The 18,547-nt window shown below is 48.9% G+C and overlaps 1 protein-coding gene across 1 annotated transcript in view; it reads left to right on the top strand.

The window, feature by feature from the left end:
• Positions 1–682: 682 nt before the first annotated feature.
• Positions 683–18,547, top strand: part of LOC122942539 — a 110,809-nt gene continuing 92,944 nt past the window's right edge. The window contains exon 1 of the mRNA XM_044300193.1: positions 683–755. The gene's annotated coding sequence lies outside the window, so the exon portion shown is untranslated. The remainder of the gene's footprint in view (positions 756–18,547) is intronic.

Below are 18,547 nucleotides of genomic sequence, written 5' to 3'. Positions count from 1 at the left end.
AGCCTGACCAATAAAAAAGGGGTCATCGGGCAGAATCCAACTTCTTCCCAGTAACCCTGGAAAAAGCGGGAAACTTTCCCTCCAAAACCCTGGCTATAAATAGCCTTGCATCACTGGGCAGAAAACCTCTCACCTCTAGCCCAGTGATGAACCTTTATACATAACAGCCAATGCCAATATTGTCATGTGTACCCCTCCTAAATGTCCGGGGTCCTTCCATTCTATACAGAAAGTCAGCGGTCAGCAACCCCTGGCACTCCAGCTGTTATGAAATTACAACTCCCAGCATGCTCCATTCATTTCTATGGAAATTCTAAGAACAGCGGCGGGCAAGTATGCATACTGGGAGTTGTGTTTCCTAACAGCCGGGGGCTGCTGAGAATAACATGGGAGCGGGACTATTACTATCATCTGCTCCCTTCATAGTGTACAAATAACAGTGCACGTCTGCCACCTACTGGAGACTAGTGGGATAACAACAGAGCCGCCCTCCCTTTATTTGTGGACGGTCCCAACTTGTAGAAGGGGGGAAGCGAAAATATTATATGAATGATTTGTGACCATTATGAATAAATACTGTGAAGAAACATGGTTGGGGAGTAAATCAATATCCATAGTAAACTTTTTTTTAAAATGTTCGTTTTCAGTTGCACTGTGTTTCGTTTTCCATGGACAGCAGCCGGGTAACCCCTGTTTTAATGTGCCGGCCGGGTGAGACTGTCATGGGCTCCTGAGAAAGCTGCTGCAGCTGTGGAGTAAGTAGGAAACTTCGGGTAAATGCAGGAAGCTGCTCGGTGCCCGGGTACAGGGAAGTAGCCGGTGCATTAATGTGTGGGGGGAGGGTTACGGGGGCTCGGCATTGCCCCTCTGCCACCTTTGGCTTGGGCACGGGTCTGAGCATTTGTCGCTCCCGGGCAGCAATGTCGCAGTGCGATCTATGGCTCCATTAAGATCACAGCAGCGATAGTGGCTGGCAGCATGGGCACTGGTCGGGGTGCAGGCTGGAGGTTACATAACAAGTGATGATGTAATAAGTGACAGTCCATCTCCTGTTTTCTGTGAGAAAATACAAATATTTACTGCACGAATTATGACAAACTTTAGACGCCGTTCACACCGCGCTTCGCCACATGTGTGACATATACCTTGGCATAGCAAAAAAAAAAAAACTATGCAAAGCCATACTGGGGGTCATTTACAAAGACCGGGTCCATTGTGGAAGTACCCTTAGAGTATGTTCACACGTCAGAATGCGCCATGTACTCCGCAGCAGAAGGCGGTTTCTGCCGAGTTTTTCACTTTGAATGCTGTGGGCCCACTCATGACCTGGTTTAGCTCCATTCAGTGCCTACAATGGGAGGCAGTAACCACACTGTCACTAATGCAATTTTGGTGCAGAATCCATGCCAATATTGCAACAGCAAATTCCGCCATGTGGACTGCCCTCACACTTCACTTTACTTACACTTCCTTCTGATGCAAAAGTTATAGCAGTGGGATCCCAGCGTAGTGACGCGCGCATGGACACGAATGTAGTCGCAGCGTGACCTTGACTGCGACCCCAGAATCTTTTGCGATTCTTTCACATGTGCAAGTCACGCTGCAACCCCCATCATTTCTATGTTAGCACCGCATTCCTTGGGTGCGACAGCTGTCCTGCCATGTAGCTGAACCCATGGTATGTGCTTAGCTAATGATGGACACATTTGGTAACCTTGAAATCATTTCCAGGTGAGTACACTGAACATGGAGCCCACACATGGTGGGAAGCTGCCTCTACAGTATCTGGTGTACCATTTCTTACAAGGGCTCATGCACGCCGGCGTAAGTGTTTTGTGTTCCGCAAATTGTGGATCTGCAAAACGCGGATGGCATGCCACCATTTATTTTTTAACTTCTGTAGAAATGTCCTATCCCTGTCCGCAAAATGGACACGAATGGGACGTGTTCAATCTTTTTTGCGGGGCTGCAGAGCGGACGTGCGGATGCGGACAGCACGGATTGTGCTGTCCGCATCTTTTGCGGCACCATTGAAATCAATGGGTCAGCGTCCCATCTGCAAAAAATGCGGATTAGATGCAGACACAAACTACGGTCGTGTGCATACAGGCCTAAAGGAAAGCTGCTCCAGAATCTTTATTTCATGGGCAATACAAGCTTTTACTAAAACGGACATGTCAGGAGAGATGACGTAATGTCTGTGCTAGCAGGCACGTAGAATACTGTGGTCTACAAGGTAGAGAGCGGCACCTGCAGAGAAACCTTTACCCTCTCCTTATCGTATCTGGTTGGAAAAAACCCTGTGCACTGTAGATATACAGATCCTGGAGGCTACTCGAAAAATAATACATCGCTGCTGCACAATTTACTCTCCATCGAGTATCAGGGCAACATTGTGGATGTGTTCAGTTCCAGGATGTCCCTGTGTGATAGAAACAGTTCCACCAAGTTTGAGGTGCGGAACAATTCATAAAGGTTTTGGTCCAACTCGGCCCAATAACCATGGTCCAGTGAATAAGCCAGTGTAGGTGGCACCCGTTTGTCCTCGTCATGTGTGGTAATAGTTTGCTGTGCCATTCTCGGTTGTGTGTGAGTCCCAGAATGGGCACCTACCTCAGGTATCAGCAACCCTCGGTACTCCGGCTGTTGTGAAACTACAATTCCCAGCATGTTCCATTCATTTCTAAGAGAGTTCTGAGATGAGCAGAGCAAGTATGCATGCTGGGAGTTATAGTTTCACAACAGCTGGAGTGCCGGAGGTTGCCTACCCCTGACCTACGTTATATGTCTGTGGAAAATCGCTGCCAGTTTCTCATGTGATCAGGGGCGTAGCTATAGGGGGTGCAGAGGTAGCAGTCGCTACCGGGCCCAGGAGCCTGAGGGGCCCAAAGACCCTTCTGCTATGTAAGACACTGGCATTATAGATAGTGCATCCTGGTCAATTTACACCTCTGGCTGGAGGGAAGGGGTTAGGTTAAGAATTTGGCATGAGGGGGTGCCCTTTCAATGTTTGCCTCAGGCAGCAGGAAGGCTATGTGCTCCCCTGCCAACAAGCACTGAGGGACGGGGGCCCAAGCTGAACTTTTGCACCAGGGCCCATGAGCTTTTAGCTACGCCCCTGCATGTGATGATCAGTAATTATGAGCAGTCATTAGCGCAGTCCCTTACATGCAAATAGTGGGCATTGCTATTATTCGTCTGTGGACAACGCGATCTACTATGTCATTTCTACCCCGGGTCAAATCACATTTTTCCTGGGTATAGCAGAATAAATGTACCCTTCATTTCCCGGAGGACATATAGATGAGAGTAATAAAAAATAAAAGTGCTCCCCCTTCCAGTACCCTCCCCAGGTTACCTGGTCCCCATGTGGCTGGGCCCCTCCAGGAGGTCGCGGTGCAATATGCACGGTGTTGGGGGGGCGTCTGTTTTCCAGTGAGGGGCACATCAGCTGCGCCGGCTCTGCAGCGTTCACTGCAGGGCATCCTCCTGCTGCTACCTCGGCGGCATTTGCACTGGCGTTTGTGCAGCCACCGACATGTGCATGGGGGCGGAGTGTCCTTCCCTGTTTAGTGTATCGCCGCTTCCTGTTCGGTGCGGTGGCTCGGTGCCGGGGCCATGGTTTATGAAGGCCACGGCTTCTGGGCGGCCTGGTACTACAGGGCCCCCCACGGCTTATTTTTCCTCGGCTGGCATCGGCCGGGGATGCGGGCATGTGATGTCCCCACGCCCACAGCAGTGAGAGAGTGGGCTCTGCCCACTTTCGGGATTTAAAAAACCTGGCGAGACGCTGACGAGCTGGTCGTGCTGCTTGGAGGGACACAGGCTGGGTAAGTGCTGTTTGTCCCTTCTTACAGGGCCTAACCTTTCCCTCTTCCTTTTCCCTTGCTTAGACGCCATGGTTATCATTATGTCTGAGCCCAGACCCCAGGTCCTGAAGCAGGCGGTCCCTTCGGTGCGTCATTTTGCCTGTGGGTTGTGTTGCCAAAATTTCCATCCCCTCAGTCAGACTCCCTCTGCTTTGCGTGTGCTGCTCCGCCATCAAGTGGCTCGGCCCCGGATCCGATGGTTCCTACTGCCCAGCCTATGGTAGAACCGGAATGGGCGCATTCCCTGTCTAGGGTGTTATAGGATGTCTCCCATACCAGCAAGGCCATTGTGGAGATATTGGGGCATTTGTCGGCAAGGCAGTCCTCTGACCGGTCTGACTCTAGGGTGCACGCCCATCGCGGCCGTTCCGCAAGACAGGCCAGAACATACTCCCCCCAAAAGAGGGTCTGTGTCTACCATTTCCTTGGCCTCTCCTCCTCCTGCTAGAGAGTCTCGCTCCGACGTGTTCTCAGTGGAAGAGGCGTGTTTTGAGGAGGAGGGGTCAGATAATGATGTTGTCTCGCTGTTGTCCAAACTGTCCTACATGGTGGACAATCTTATTACAGCAGTTATTGAGACATTGCAGGTTGAGGATCCCGCACCGTCATCTTCCAGCTCGGGTTTTACCTTTAGAAGGTCCCGTCGCTCGCACAAGTGTTTCCTTAACCACCAGCAGTTTGATTCCTCTATTTCCAAGGAGTGGACGTAGTGGATAGACGTTTTACCTTGCTATAACGCTTGTACGTCCTTTATCCTTTTACGGAGGATTTGACAAAAATATGGTCGTCCTCACCTATAGTAGACCCGCCGGTTTCCTGCTTGGCTAAAAATACTACCTTGCCAATGATGGATGGGGCTTTTTTCTCTGATATCAGATATAAGAAGCTGGAAGCGTTTGCAAAATCTTCCTTTGAGGCAGTGGGCACAGCACTGCAGCCGGTATTTGCCTCTACATGGGTGAGCAAAGCTATGGGGGAGTGGGCAAGTAATTTACGTCAGGGTCTCGACTCGGGAGTCCCGTCGGGGGAACTTGCACATATGGTCCTGCAGCTCTCTCATGCCAGTGTGTATATTTCTGAAGCATCTTTGGATGCTGTCAGGCTTATGGCCCGTTCGTCAGCCCTGTTGGTGGCTGTTCCCAGTACCCTATGACTATCCTGCTGGGCGGCAGATGCTTCAAAGCGGACCCTGACAGCCCTCCCTTTTACTGGCAACAGACTTTTTGTTAAACGCCTGGACGAGATCATTTCAGACGCTACATGTGGTAAGAGCACTCGTTTACCATAGAACAGGGGGCGGTCTAGTAGGTTAAAAAAGTGGAAGCATTTTTTTTGCCCCTTTCGAGTTTTTTCAGGCCCAAGAAGGGCATCCAACAAGTCGGCCACGGATCAGAAACACAAACCTTCCTTTAAGCCTTGCCCTTTCTGCCGTTCCCTCCAACAGGGCTTCAAGTCCTTTAGTCCTAAGAACTCCGCTGCATGGCGGGCGGTTCCCGGTGCCCTCCGTTCGGGTGGGCGGCCGGCTTCATTTGTTTCGGCATGTCTGGCTGGCTCACGTGTCGGACGCGTGGGTGAGGGAAGTTGTTGCAGAGGGCTACAAGCTGGAATTCAAGTCCTCCCCTCCGTTTAGTTTTTTTCGGGTTGTCTCCTCCGAACTCTACCTCAGATACCCGCGGATTCTTTTTTTTTTTTTAGGCGATTCGCACGCATCTGCATCAGTCAGAGACTTTTAGTCCTCCCGTTCGGCCTGGCCACGGCTCCCAGGGTCTTTACGAAGGTTCTGGCAGTAATGGTCCTGCTCCATACCAGGGGGATCGTAGCGATTCCTTACTTAGACGACATCCTGGTGAAGGGTCCGTCATTCCGGGTGACGGCGGACAGCCTGGGCATAGTTCTGCACACCCTGGAGCTCTTCGGATGGATCCTCAACAGGCAGAAGTCTTTATCCATCGTAGCAGTTGACTTATCTGGGCATGGTGCTCGACACCTTTGAGGCCAAGGTGTTCTTGTCTCCGGAGGAGCTATCCGCTCTCCGTCTTCAGATTCTCCCCTTGTTGCGGCCAGCTCCAGTTCCCATTCGTCGCTGCATGCGGGCTGTGGGGCACATGGTCTCTGCCTTCAAAGCAGTTCCCTATGCTCAATTTCATACCAGAATGCTTCAGCGAGCCATTCTGTCCAGCTGGGACCGCTCCCCAGCCTCCTTGGATCGGCCCATGCGTCTCACTGCCCCAGTTTGCCGGGCCCTCAGATGGTGGTTGGTCTCTCTGATGTTGACGTCGGGCCGCTCGTTCCTTCCTCTCTGTTGGAAGGTTTTAACAACGGACCCAAGCCTCAGGGGTTGGAGGGTGTTGGAAAATCTCTCTGTTCAAGGAGTATGGTCACGCGAAGAACGCTTACTTCCAATCAATGTTCTGGAGTTGAGGGCGATCCGACTTTCTCTGCGCCATTGGGCCGACCATCTCAGGGGTTGTCTGGTTCAGTCCAACAACTCCACGGCGGTGGCGTACCTCAATCACGAGGGCGGCACCTGGAGCCCGGTAGCCATGGTGGAGACGGCGCTGATTCTCAGCTGGGCGGAGAAACATGTTCCGGAACTATCGGCAGTTCACATCCCCGGCATCGACAACTGGATCGCAGACTTCCTTAGCCGGTAGCATCTCGAACCCGGCGAGTGGGCTTTCGAGCCATTTGCGAGTGGTGGGGGCGACCGGATGTGGATCTCATGGCCTCCTGCTTCATCAACAAGGTTGAGGACTCCGTTGCGTGGTCTATGGACCCCATAGCCCTGGCGTGCAACGTGCTAGTGATTCCTTGTAGTCTGTTCACGTTTCCTTGTGTGTTCCCGCCTCTTCCTCTCATTCCGCGTCTCATCCAGAAGATCAGGTCCGAGGGACTGCCCGTCATTCTCGTGGCCCCAGATTGGCCGCTCCGGGTGTGGCACGCGTCTCTAGTAGCCCTTCTCGCTGATAAACCCTGGCGTCTTCCTCTTCGGGATGACCTTCTGTCACAGGGGCCGATCTTCCACCCGAATTTAGGGTCGCTACATTCAACGGCATGGCTGTTAAAGCCATCGTACTGAAGGCTCAGGGTTTTTTGGATGCGGTGGTCCAGACCATGATTCGGGCCATGAAGCTGTTATCTTCCAGAATCTACCACTGGACCTGAAAGCCCTACTTTAGTTGGTGCAAGTGGCATCAGCTGCCTCCCGTTTGGTTCTCTTTGCCGCGTTCTGGGTTTTGTGGGGTTTCGCTCTGGTAGAAAGGTAAGCGGACACAGTATAGAGGCAATCACAAAGTCTTTAACTTAAATAGTTCAGTGTTTATTCTCACAGAAGGCAAAACAAAATAACACACAGTGTTATCAACTGGCGCTTATCCACACTTAATGCCGCTTCAGTGTTTTAGGGTACTTTCACACTAGCGTTTTTCTTTTCCGGCATACAGTTCCGTCACAGGGGCTCTATACCGGAAAAGAACTGATCAGGCATATCCCCATGCATTCTGAATGGAGAGTAATCCGTTCAGTTTGCATCAGGATGTCTTCAGTTCAGTTGTTTTGACTGATCAGGCAAAAGAGAAAACCGTAGCTTGCTACGGTTTTATCTCCGGCGAAAAAAACTGAAGACTTGCCTGAATGCCGGATCCGGCATTTTTTTCCATAGGAATGTATTAGTGCCGGATCCGGCATTCAAAATACCGGAATGCCGGATCCGTCATTCCGGTCTGCGCATGCGCAGACCTTTAAAAATGAAAAAAATGAAAAAAAACGGATCCGTTTTGCCTGATGACACCGGAAAAACGGATCCGGTATTGCAATGCATTTTTCTGACTGATCAGGCATTTTTCTGACTGATCAGGATCCTGATCAGTCAGAAAAATGCCTGATCAGTCAGAAATAATGACATCCGTTTGCATACAGTTTGCCTGATCAGGCAGTCAGTTCAGGCAACGGAACTGCCTGCCGGAATCAAACAACGCAAGTGTGAAAGTACCCTTAGCAGTCCCGTTTTCTGCTATGTTAGACTTTATGCGGCCCAGCCGTAAAAAACGCAATTGATTAAAAACAATGTAACACTGCGCGCTCTACTCTACAATAGTTAGCCAAAACTTGTCACCACCTTCCTACTCTCACACAGATATATACCACAGCACTGATATCTTAATACATCAATCCTACCTTGATATAGGTATCCGTGCTGTGGTTTTGTATCATGCGGCGGTCCTCACTCCTCTTCTATACGTGGGGCAGCAGGAAAAAACAGATCCGAGGGAAGGTGGCTTCAGCATAGACTATGCTATAGTCTATGCTGAAGCCACCTTCCCTCGGATCTGTTTTTCCTGCTGCCCCACGTATACAGGGCCGTCTTTACCAAGGGGCAAAAGGGGCAGCTGCCCTGGGCCCAGTTGCTCCTGGGGGGCCCAAGGCAGCTGCCTCTTGAGCCCTGCTAGCTACTGCCCCGGGTGTCAGGCTGTCGGCTACACAGGCATCATGATCGTACTGTGTTAATGATCTTAAATCTAGGACCTTAATGAGTTTTGCTCTAGGACCTTAATGACATCATTACCATGTGACCAGTAACCTAGCAATTACTGGTCACATGGCTATGAGGTCATCACAGGTCCTACTGAAGTTAACTGTGGAGCTTTTTTGTGTAAAGATTACATCAGAAAAAGGTGACAGGGGCTGTTATGTTAATATACTGTAAACTACTGTATAGTGGTGGGCTGTATACTGTGTGGTGGGCTGTATACTGTGTGGTGGGCTATATATTGTGTAATGGGCTGTATATTGTGTGGTGGGCTGTATAGTGTGGGGGGTCTGTATAGTGTGGGGGGGCCTGTATAGTGGGGGGGGGGGGGAGTGCTATACTGCTGTACTGTATAGTGTGGGGGGTTGTATCGTGTATAGTTTGGGGTGCTGTATACAGTGAGGTGTTGTATTCCGTGAGGTGCTGTATACTGTGGGCTGCTATACTGCTCTACTATATACTGTGGGGTACTGCATACTGTGTGGTGCTGTATACTATAGGGTGCTATACTGAATACTGTGTGGTGCTGTATACTATAGGGTGCTATACTGCATACTGTGTGGTGCTGTATACTATAGGGTGCTATACTGCATACTGTGTGGTGCTGTATACTATAGGGTGCTATACTGCATACTGTGGGGTACTGTATACTATAGGGTGCTATACTGCATACTGTGGGGTGCTGGGGTGCACTGTAACACTAGGGTGAGCCGAGCCCTGGTCTCCTTCCTGCAGAGCGGTGCCCACTTCCAGCCTGAGCCCAGCTGCCCAGAGCACTGATCCTGAGCCGCTGGAGTCTTCAGAACTGGAAGTATTTACAGTCATTCACTGGACTCTACCAGGCGTGTGGATTTTTTGTGTGTGTGTTGTGGTGGAGGGCGTGATTGCCTGCTAAGGTGTGGGAAGGCGGGATCCAGGGGGCCCAAGTACATTTTTGCCCAGGGTCCAATCAATATTAAAGACGGCCCTGCACGTATAGAAGAGGAGTGAGGACCGCCGCATGATACAAAACCACAGCACGGATACCTATATCAAGGTAGGATTGATGTATTAAGATATCAGTGCTGTGGTATATATCTGTGTGAGAGTAGGAAGGTGGTGACAAGTTTTGGCTAAGGCCTCTTTCACACTTGCGTTGTCCGGATCCGGCGTGTACTCCACTTGCCGGAATTACACGGAAATTACACGGAAAAATGCAAGTGTACTGAAAGCATTTGAAGACGGATCCGTCTTCAAAATGCTTTCAGTGTTACTATGGCAGCCAGGACGCTAGGAGCGGGGGAGCGGTATACTTACAGTCCGCGCGGCTCCCGGGGCGCTCCAGAGTGACGTCAGAGTGCCCCATGCGCATGGATGACGTGCCATGCGATCATGTGATCCATGCGCTTGGGGCGCCCTGACGTCACTCTGGAGCGCCCCGTGAGCCGCGCGGACTGTAAGTATACCGCTCCCCCGCTCCCCACTACACTTTACCATGGCTGCCAGGACTTTAGCGTCCCGGCAGCCATGGTAACCATTCAGAAAAAGCTAAACGTCGGATCAGGCAATGCGCCGAAACGACGTTTAGCTTAAGGCCGGATCCGGATCAATGCCTTTCAATGGGCATTAATTCCGGATCCGGCCTTGCGGCAAGTCTTCTGGATTTTTGGCCGGAGCAAAAAGCGCAGCATGCTGCGGTATTTTCTCCGGCCAAAAAACGTTCCGTTCCGGAACTGAAGACATCCTGATGCATCCTGAACGGATTTCACTCCATTCAGAATGCATTAGGATAAAACTGATCAGGATTCTTCCGGCATAGAGCCCCGACGACGGAACTCTATGCCGGAAGAAAAGAACGCAGGTGTAAAAGGGGCCTAATTATTGTAGAGTAGAGCGCGCAGTGTTACATTGTTTTTAAAACAAAATAACAGTTTGCTGTCTTGGTGTTTGTCCACACCATGGAAAGTCCACAGAACACAAACATTCACCTTGTTAGCAGTTTCTCAACAGCGGTCCCCAGCAGGCTTTAGAGGCCTCTTTTCCAGCATGCGGCTCTCAGCCCTTTTGCATGGCACACAACTTCAGATCCCAAACCACAGAGACTCCACAGCTTCAGGCCCCATGCACACGGCCGTTGTTCACGGCCGTGTGCGGGCCGTGGAACCGCGGCCTGGATCCCTCCTGAGAGCAGGAGCGCACGGCGTCACTGGTTGCTATGACGCCGTGCGCTCCCTGCTGCCGGCACAGTACAGTAATACACTGGTATAGATCATACCAGTGTATTACTGTATTGCGGCGGCAGCAGGGAGCGCACGGCGTCATAGCAACCAGTGACGCCGTGCGCTCCTGCTCTCAGGAGGGATCCAGGCCGCGGTTCCACGGCCCGCACACGGCCGTGAACAACGGCCGTGTGCATGGGGCCTCACTGTGAGATGGAGGATAATCCACCCCACCTGATTAATGGTGACTGCTTTTATAAGCCTCCCAAGACCCGGCCATCCACCCAGCACTTTGGCTACTCCCAGTAAGAGCCTTCCCGGATCGGCTTTACAGCCATACTAAACAATTGAAGTGTCAGACTGCAAAGCAAAAATGACACTTCAGGAAAAAAAAATGCTCTTTCCTCACCGAGGCCAGGAACCTCGGTGACACGTATAGACTATCAATGATGGCCCCTTGTTCCTTCCTACAATTTGTACATAGTGTAATTTTTTGGTATTGCGTCTCATACTGCTTTTGCACTAACTGATTTAGCTTAGTCTCTGTAGGAAGTGTATAGCTAAAGGGGAGGAGCTTACACTTTGTGTCCTTAGTGTCCGCCTACTAGCGGCAACAGCTATATCCATGGTCAAGCCTGTGTCCCCGAATGAACTGAAGAGAAACAGATTTTACGGTAAGTACAAAAATCTAGTTTTTTGGTGCCTAGAGAATGGCATGATCACCTGATGAAAGAGCTTTTACTCGTTCATCCGGTTATTGCCGACACCTTTCACACAAGCAGATTACAAATACTCATCTCCGATAATTTGCCTGATAATCTGTCTTTGTAACAGGACTTTTAGTGAATCATTACATTACATTCAGCTGAGCTACCAATACAGTGCATTGGAGGAATTTATCAAGACTAGGGATTAGCGAACTTCTGTTTGCAAGTTGGGCGTACAAGGTTCGGTTATCTAAGAATTCTGTTATGGATTCCACCACCCTTGACCATAACTTATGGTCCATGGTACCGAAATCGATAACGGAATTCTTTATAAGATTATTTTACTGATGGTCTATCCTCTGGATAAGTCATTAGTATCTGATTGGTGGGGGTCCGACACCTGGGACCCCCGCTGGTCAGCTGTTTTGAGAAGGCAGTGGCGCTCCTGTATTTAACAAGCATAATGCTGTACATTGTATAACGGCTGGGCTTGGTATTGCAGCTCGGTCCCTTTCACTTTAATGGGGCTGACAGCGCTCCAGATGCCGACCAAAATGGTCGCCAATGCGCCATAAAATTTGCAGATGGTGACGATACTTTTTCACCTACGCTACAGGCTACACACCTCATTGCTGTGCGTCCCGGCACAGGCCGGTGTGATCACATCATCACGCCTGCCTGTGCCAGGATGCACAGCAGTGAGGTGTGCGCGTCTGCGTTGCACCATCCCAGGCCGTACCAGCAGCCAGTGAGCGCCAGCGAAAGGACACAGGTGAGTTTAAGATTTTAGCTTTTTTTTTTAAGTGCCAACATTACTGGCCATAAGGGGGTCACTGGAGGGACATTACTGGCCATAAAGGGGCACTGGGGGGAGATTACTGGCCATAAGCGGGGCACTGAAGGGACATTGCTGGCTATAAGGGGGGCACTGAGGGGACATTACTGGCCATAAGGGGGGCACTGAGGGGAGATTACTGGCCATAAGCGGGGCACTGAAGGGACATTGCTGGCTATAAGGGGGGCACTGAGGGGACATTACTGGCCATAAGGGGGGCACTGAGGGGACATTGCTGGCCATAAGGGGGGCACTGAGTGGACATTGCTGGCCATAAGAGGGGGCACTGAGGGGACATTGCTGGCCATAAGCGGGGCACTGAGGGGACATTGCTGGCCATAAGGGGGGCACTGAGTGGATATTGCTGGTCATAAGGGGGGCACTGAGTGGATATTGCTGGCCATAAGGGGGGCACTGAGGGGACATTGCTGGCCATAAGGGGGCACTGAGGGGACATTACTGGCCATAAGGGGGCACTGAGGGGACATTACTGGCCATAAGGGGGTCACTTGGGGACATTACTGGCCATAAGGGGGTCACTTGGGGACATTACTGGCCATAAAGGGGGCACTTGGGGGACATTACTGGCCATAAGGGAGCACATTACTGTCCGTAAAGGGGGGCACTGGAGGACATTACTGGTCATAAGGGAGTACAGTGGGGACAGTACTGGCCGTAAGGGGAGCACTGTGGGACATTACTGGCCATAAGGGGGTCACTTGGGGACATTACTGGCCATAAAGGGGGCACTGGGGACATTACTGGCCATAAAGGGGGCACTTGGGGGACATTACTGGCCATAAGGGGGGCACTGGGTGACATTACTGTCCATAAAGAGGGGCACTGGAGGGATATTACTGGCCATAAGGGGGGCACTGGGGGTACATTACTGGCCGTAAGGGGGGCACTGGGGGACCATTACTGGCCGTAAGGGGGACACTGGGGGGACATTACTAACCGTAAGGGGGGCAGTGGGGGGACATTACTGTCAGTAAGAAGGGCACTAGGAGACATTACTAGCCATAAGGGGGGTACTAGAGGACAGTATGGGGGGGAAAAATTACTACTGTGGAGCATATTTCTCCTGTGGGGGAGTAATTACTATGTGTGGGGAAATTACTATATGGGGGCAGTGTGGGAGAAAATTACTATGTGAGGGGGGGAAGTTTCTGTGTGTGTGGCGGGGGAATTGCTATGTGAGGGCAGAGTGGGGGGGAATTAATCTAAGGTTTTCTTATTATTACTGGGGGCACTCTGTGGCATTTATAATTGCTGTAGGCACTATAGGGACATTATTTCTAGTGGGGTCACTATTTTTTTCAGCAGTATAGTACCTGGGGCATTGGGGAGCACCATGGGCACAGTATTGGGAATGGCAGCAGGATGACATTGTTGGGACACCAGGATGCGGTGGTTGATGGCAAATTTTTAAAATCTAACGTGTCTGTAACAAACTCTGTAGAGACGAGATGCTGCTGAAAGACTTTGTCATGGAGGTCTGGGTCAAATGGAGAAGAGGAAAAAGAAGGTCTACTTGACAGGAGATGTCACTGGATGTAAGAGGTATGTGGTGCTGTATTCTCCTATATGTAGTGCTGGCTCATTACTGTGACCTGTGTCTCATCTTCTCCAAGTCTTCTTTTTTTTTAATTATATATATTTTCAATTTGGCGACTAAAAATTTTAGTTTAGGAGCCAATGGCTGTTAATATTTTTTTGTCTGGAGCACTGGCTGAGCTGCTACAAGGCCACTTGATCGATGAACGTGTTGTCACTGAGCCTAGGAAAAGCAGTGAGAAGGCCACGCACCGCTGCCTTCTCAAACAGCTGATCGGCGGGGGTTCCGGGTGTTGGACCCCCACCGATCAGTAAAAAAAATCTCTGAAAACCCTCATAATAAATTACCCCCCGGGAGTGATTTCAAGAAAGAGGACCTGTAGTATCTGTCCTTTATACTTTCTCACTTTTTATGATCCAGTCCTGATTTTAATCTGACAGTGTGACCTTTTATAGCATCAAAACAACAAAAATAACAGAAGCATCCGAACCATCAAATGATGATAATGAACAGTGCCTGCTGGACCCGCTGACTATAAGGCTAGTTTCACACAAGCGAGTTCAAAACATTGAACTTGCAGCGTGTGTCTGCCAAAGCTCCCGTCCTGACCTCCCTAGCACTGACGCATAAAGCAGAGGCTGCAGCACTTGAGTCCGGAGAGTTGTAGCCGCCGCCCAGCTAAGTGAATATTGATGAGCTGGGCGGCGCTTCAGACTGGCAGTTGGGAGCGGCTGGCTGGGCGCATTTTGTGATAAAACGCCGCCCCTTGGGCAGATTGGTGACCAGACAAGCAGGTTATATAACTTTATATTTTGGTACTTATAAGGTGGACAGGGGGGATACTTAGATCATTTTAATAGACTTTATAAGACCTGTACTCACGTATATATACCTAAATATGCTAATTGGGGCTGTCAGTGTCCCTTAAGGGTTACATAGCATCGTAAATCAATATAATGCTATACGACCCTGTTAGTGCTGGGAGGTCAGGACGGGAGCTTCTGCAGACACGTATGAAACCAACCTAAGGGTCCATTAACACAACCGTAAGTGTTTTGTGGTCCACAAATTGCGGATCCACAAAACACAAGTACTGGCCATGTGCGTTCCGCATTTTGCGGAACACACACGGCCAGCCCTATGATAGAAATGCCTATTCTTGTCCGTAATTGCAGACAAGAATAGGACTTATTTTATCTTTTTGTGCATGAATGGTAGGGCTGCAGCTAACGATTATTTGAATAATCGATTAGTTGCCGATTAATTTATTCGATTAATCGGGAAAAACGACAAAATTACAAAACAAAGCGGTTTATATGATTTTACTTGAAAAATTATGTTCAAAGGCCATATTAAAACAAATTGTGGATGGCACTGTTATGGGGGATCTGTGGACGACACTATTATGGGGAGGATCTGTGGGTGGCGCTGTTATGGAGAGGGGGATCTGTGGGTGGCGCTGTTATGGAGAGGGGGATCTGTGGGTGGTGCTATGGGGATAACAGTGCACAGATCCCTTTCCCCATAGCAGTGTCATAGACAGATTTCCCCCTCCCCATAGCAGTGCCATAGACAGATTTCCCCCTCCCCATAACAGCCCCGGCGCCGCTGCTCACAGCAGACTTATCACTGCATCTTTATTTTACCTTACAATCGTGACGCTCCAGTAACAACAGGCAGAGCGGAGGGCGGCGTAACGTCACTTACTCACGTGACGCACTGCTCCGCCCACTTTATGAATGATGGAGGCGGAGCAGGCGCGTCACATGAGTAAGTGACGTTACGCCGCCCTCCGCTCTGCCTGTTGTTACTGGAGCGTCACGATTGTAAGGTAAAATAAAGATGCAGTGACTTAAAGTAAACCGCCCGCCCGTATAGCAACGAATCGACGATTATTCGATAACTGGATTCGTCGACAACGAATCCAGTTATCGATTATTATCGATTACATCGATTAATCGTTGCAGCCCTAATGAATGGTATTAGGCTGGGGCTACACAACGACTGTTTTAGAGCTGTGATCTGGCTGTAAAATGAACAGCTGTATCTGAGAAAAAATTTGTCACACATGACTGGCATTGTGGTCTGTGATGCAAAGATCCAAAAGCTGCCAGCAGGTAGCATTGTGACTCCATAGACAAATCTTACCCACAATGTTCAATGCAACATGGACCCGCTCTAATGTGTGTTAACCTAGTATCTCCGACAATCCTATAGTTGTGTCGACCACTTGCAGCTGCAAGATATCTGTTTGGTTTCACTTGATAGCATGGCGTATGAGGTTCCCATTTCAATTCTAAAATGTATAACTCCTCTTTTGCTTTCCCACCAGATCTTTCATTGGCATGGAGAGTGCATGCGATACAGTTGCTAAGTCAACCACATAACATCCCAAGGCACCTCGTGCACAGGTCTTATTACTTCATAGAGCAGCCTCAGCAACTCTACCGCACCTCATGAACTAGCATCTCTCCATGCTTATCTTAACCACTTCAGCCCCGCTAGGTGAAACCCCCTTCATGACCAGGCCACTTTTTACACTTCGGCACTACACTACTTTCACCGTTTATCGCTCGGTCATGCAACTTACCACCCAAATGAATTTTACCTCCTTTTCTTCTCACTAATGGAGCTTTCATTTGGTGGTATTTTATTGCTGCTGACATTTTTACTTTTTTTGTTATTAATCAAAATGTAACGATTTTTTTGCAAAAAAATGACATTTTTCACTTTCAGCTTTAAAATTTTGCAAAAAAAACTACATCCATATATAAATTTTTCGCCAAATTTATAGTTCTACATGTCTTTGATGAAAAAAAATGGTTTGGGTAAAAGTTATAGCGTTTACACACTATGGTACAAAAATGTGAATTTCCGCTTTTTGAAACAGCTCTGATTTTCTGAGCACCTGTCATGATTCCTGAGGTTCTACAATGCCCAAACAGTAGAAAACCCCCACAAATGACCCCATTTCGGAAAGTAGACACCCTAAGGTATTCGCTGATGGGCATAGTGAGTTCATAGAACTTTTTATTTTTTGTCACAAGTTAGCGGAAAATGATGATGATTTATTTTTTTTATTTTTTTCTTACAAAGTCTCATATTCCACTAACTTGCGACAAAAAATAAAAAATTCTAGGAACTCACCATGCCCCTCACAGAATACCTTGGGGTGTCTTCTTTCCAAAATGGGGTCACTTGTGGGGTAGTTATACTGCCCTGGCAATTTAGGGGTCCAAATGTGTGAGAAGAACTTTGCAATCAAAATGTGTAAAAAATGACCGGTGAAATCCGAAAGGTGCACTTTGGAGTATGTGCCCCTTTGCCCACCTTGGCAGCAAAAAAGTGTCACACATCTGGTATCGCCGTACTCAGGAGAAGTTGGGGAATGTGTTTTGGGGTGTCATTTTACATATACCTATGCTGGGTGAGAGAAATATCTTGGCAAAAGACAACTTTTCCCATTTTTTTATACAAAGTTGGCATTTGACCAAGATATTTTTCTCACCCAGCATGGGTATATGTAAAATGACACCCCAAAACACATTCCCCAACTTCTCCTGAGTATGGCGATACCAGATGTGTCACACTTTTTTGCTGCCAAGGTGGGCAAAGGGGCACATATTCCAAAGTGCACCTTTCGGGTTTCGCACGCCATTTTTTACACATTTTGATTGCAAGGTACTTCTCACACATATGGGCCCCTAAATTGCCAGGGCAGTATAACTACGCCACAAGTGACCCCATTTTGGAAAGAAGACACCCCAAGGTATTCCGTGAGGGGCACTGCGAGTTCCTAGAATTTTTTTTTTTTTTGTCACAAGTTAGCGGAAAATGATGATTTTCTCTCTTTTTTCCTTACAAAGTCTCATATTCCACTAACTTGCGACAAAAAATAAAAAATTCTAGGAACTCACCATGCCCCTCACAGAATACCTTGGGGTGTCTTCTTTCCAAAATGGGGTCACTTGTGGGGTAGTTATACTGCCCTGGCAATTTAGGGGTCCAAATGTGTGAGAAGAACTTTGCAATCAAAATGTGTAAAAAATGACCGGTGAAATCCGAAAGGTGCACTTTGGAGTATGTGCCCCTTTGCCCACCTTGGCAGCAAAAAAGTGTCACACATCTGGTATCGCCGTACTCAGGAGAAGTTGGGGAATGTGTTTTGGGGTGCCATTTTACATATACCCATGCTGGGTGAGAGAAATATCTTGGCAAAAGACAACTTTTCCCATTTTTTTATACAAAGTTGGCATTTGACCAAGATATTTATCTCACCCAGCATGGGTATATGTAAAATGATACCCCAAAACACATTCCCCAACTTCTCCTGAGTACGGCGATACCAGATGTGTCACACTTTTTTGCAGCCTAGATGCGCAAAGGTGCCCAAATTCCTTTTAGGAGGGCATTTTTAGACATTTGGATCCCAGACTTCTTCTCACGCTTTAGGGCCCCTAAAAAGCCAGGGCAGTATAAATACCCCACATGTGACCCCACTTTGGAAAGAAGACACCCCAAGGTATCCAATGAGGGGCCTGGCAAGTTCATAGAAATTTTTTTTTTCTGCAAAAGTTAGCGGAAATTGATTTTTTTTTTTTTGTTTTTTCTCACAAAGTCTCACTTTCCGCTAACTTAGGACTAAAATTTAAATCTTTCATGGACTCAATATGCCCCTCAGCAAATACCTTGGGGTGTCTTCTTTCCAAAATGGGGTCAGTTGTGGGGTGTTTGTACTGCCCTGGCATTTGAGGGTCTCCGCAATCATTACATGTATGGCCAGCATTAGGAGTTTCTGCTATTCTCCTTATATTGAGCATACAGGTAATGAGATTTTTTTTTCCGTTCAGCC

Source organism: Bufo gargarizans, chromosome 1, assembly GCF_014858855.1.
Source record: "Bufo gargarizans isolate SCDJY-AF-19 chromosome 1, ASM1485885v1, whole genome shotgun sequence".
Taxonomy (NCBI): domain Eukaryota; kingdom Metazoa; phylum Chordata; class Amphibia; order Anura; family Bufonidae; genus Bufo; species Bufo gargarizans.
Note: the sequence above shows the minus strand (reverse complement) of the source record. Positions and strands in the feature narration are given on the sequence as shown.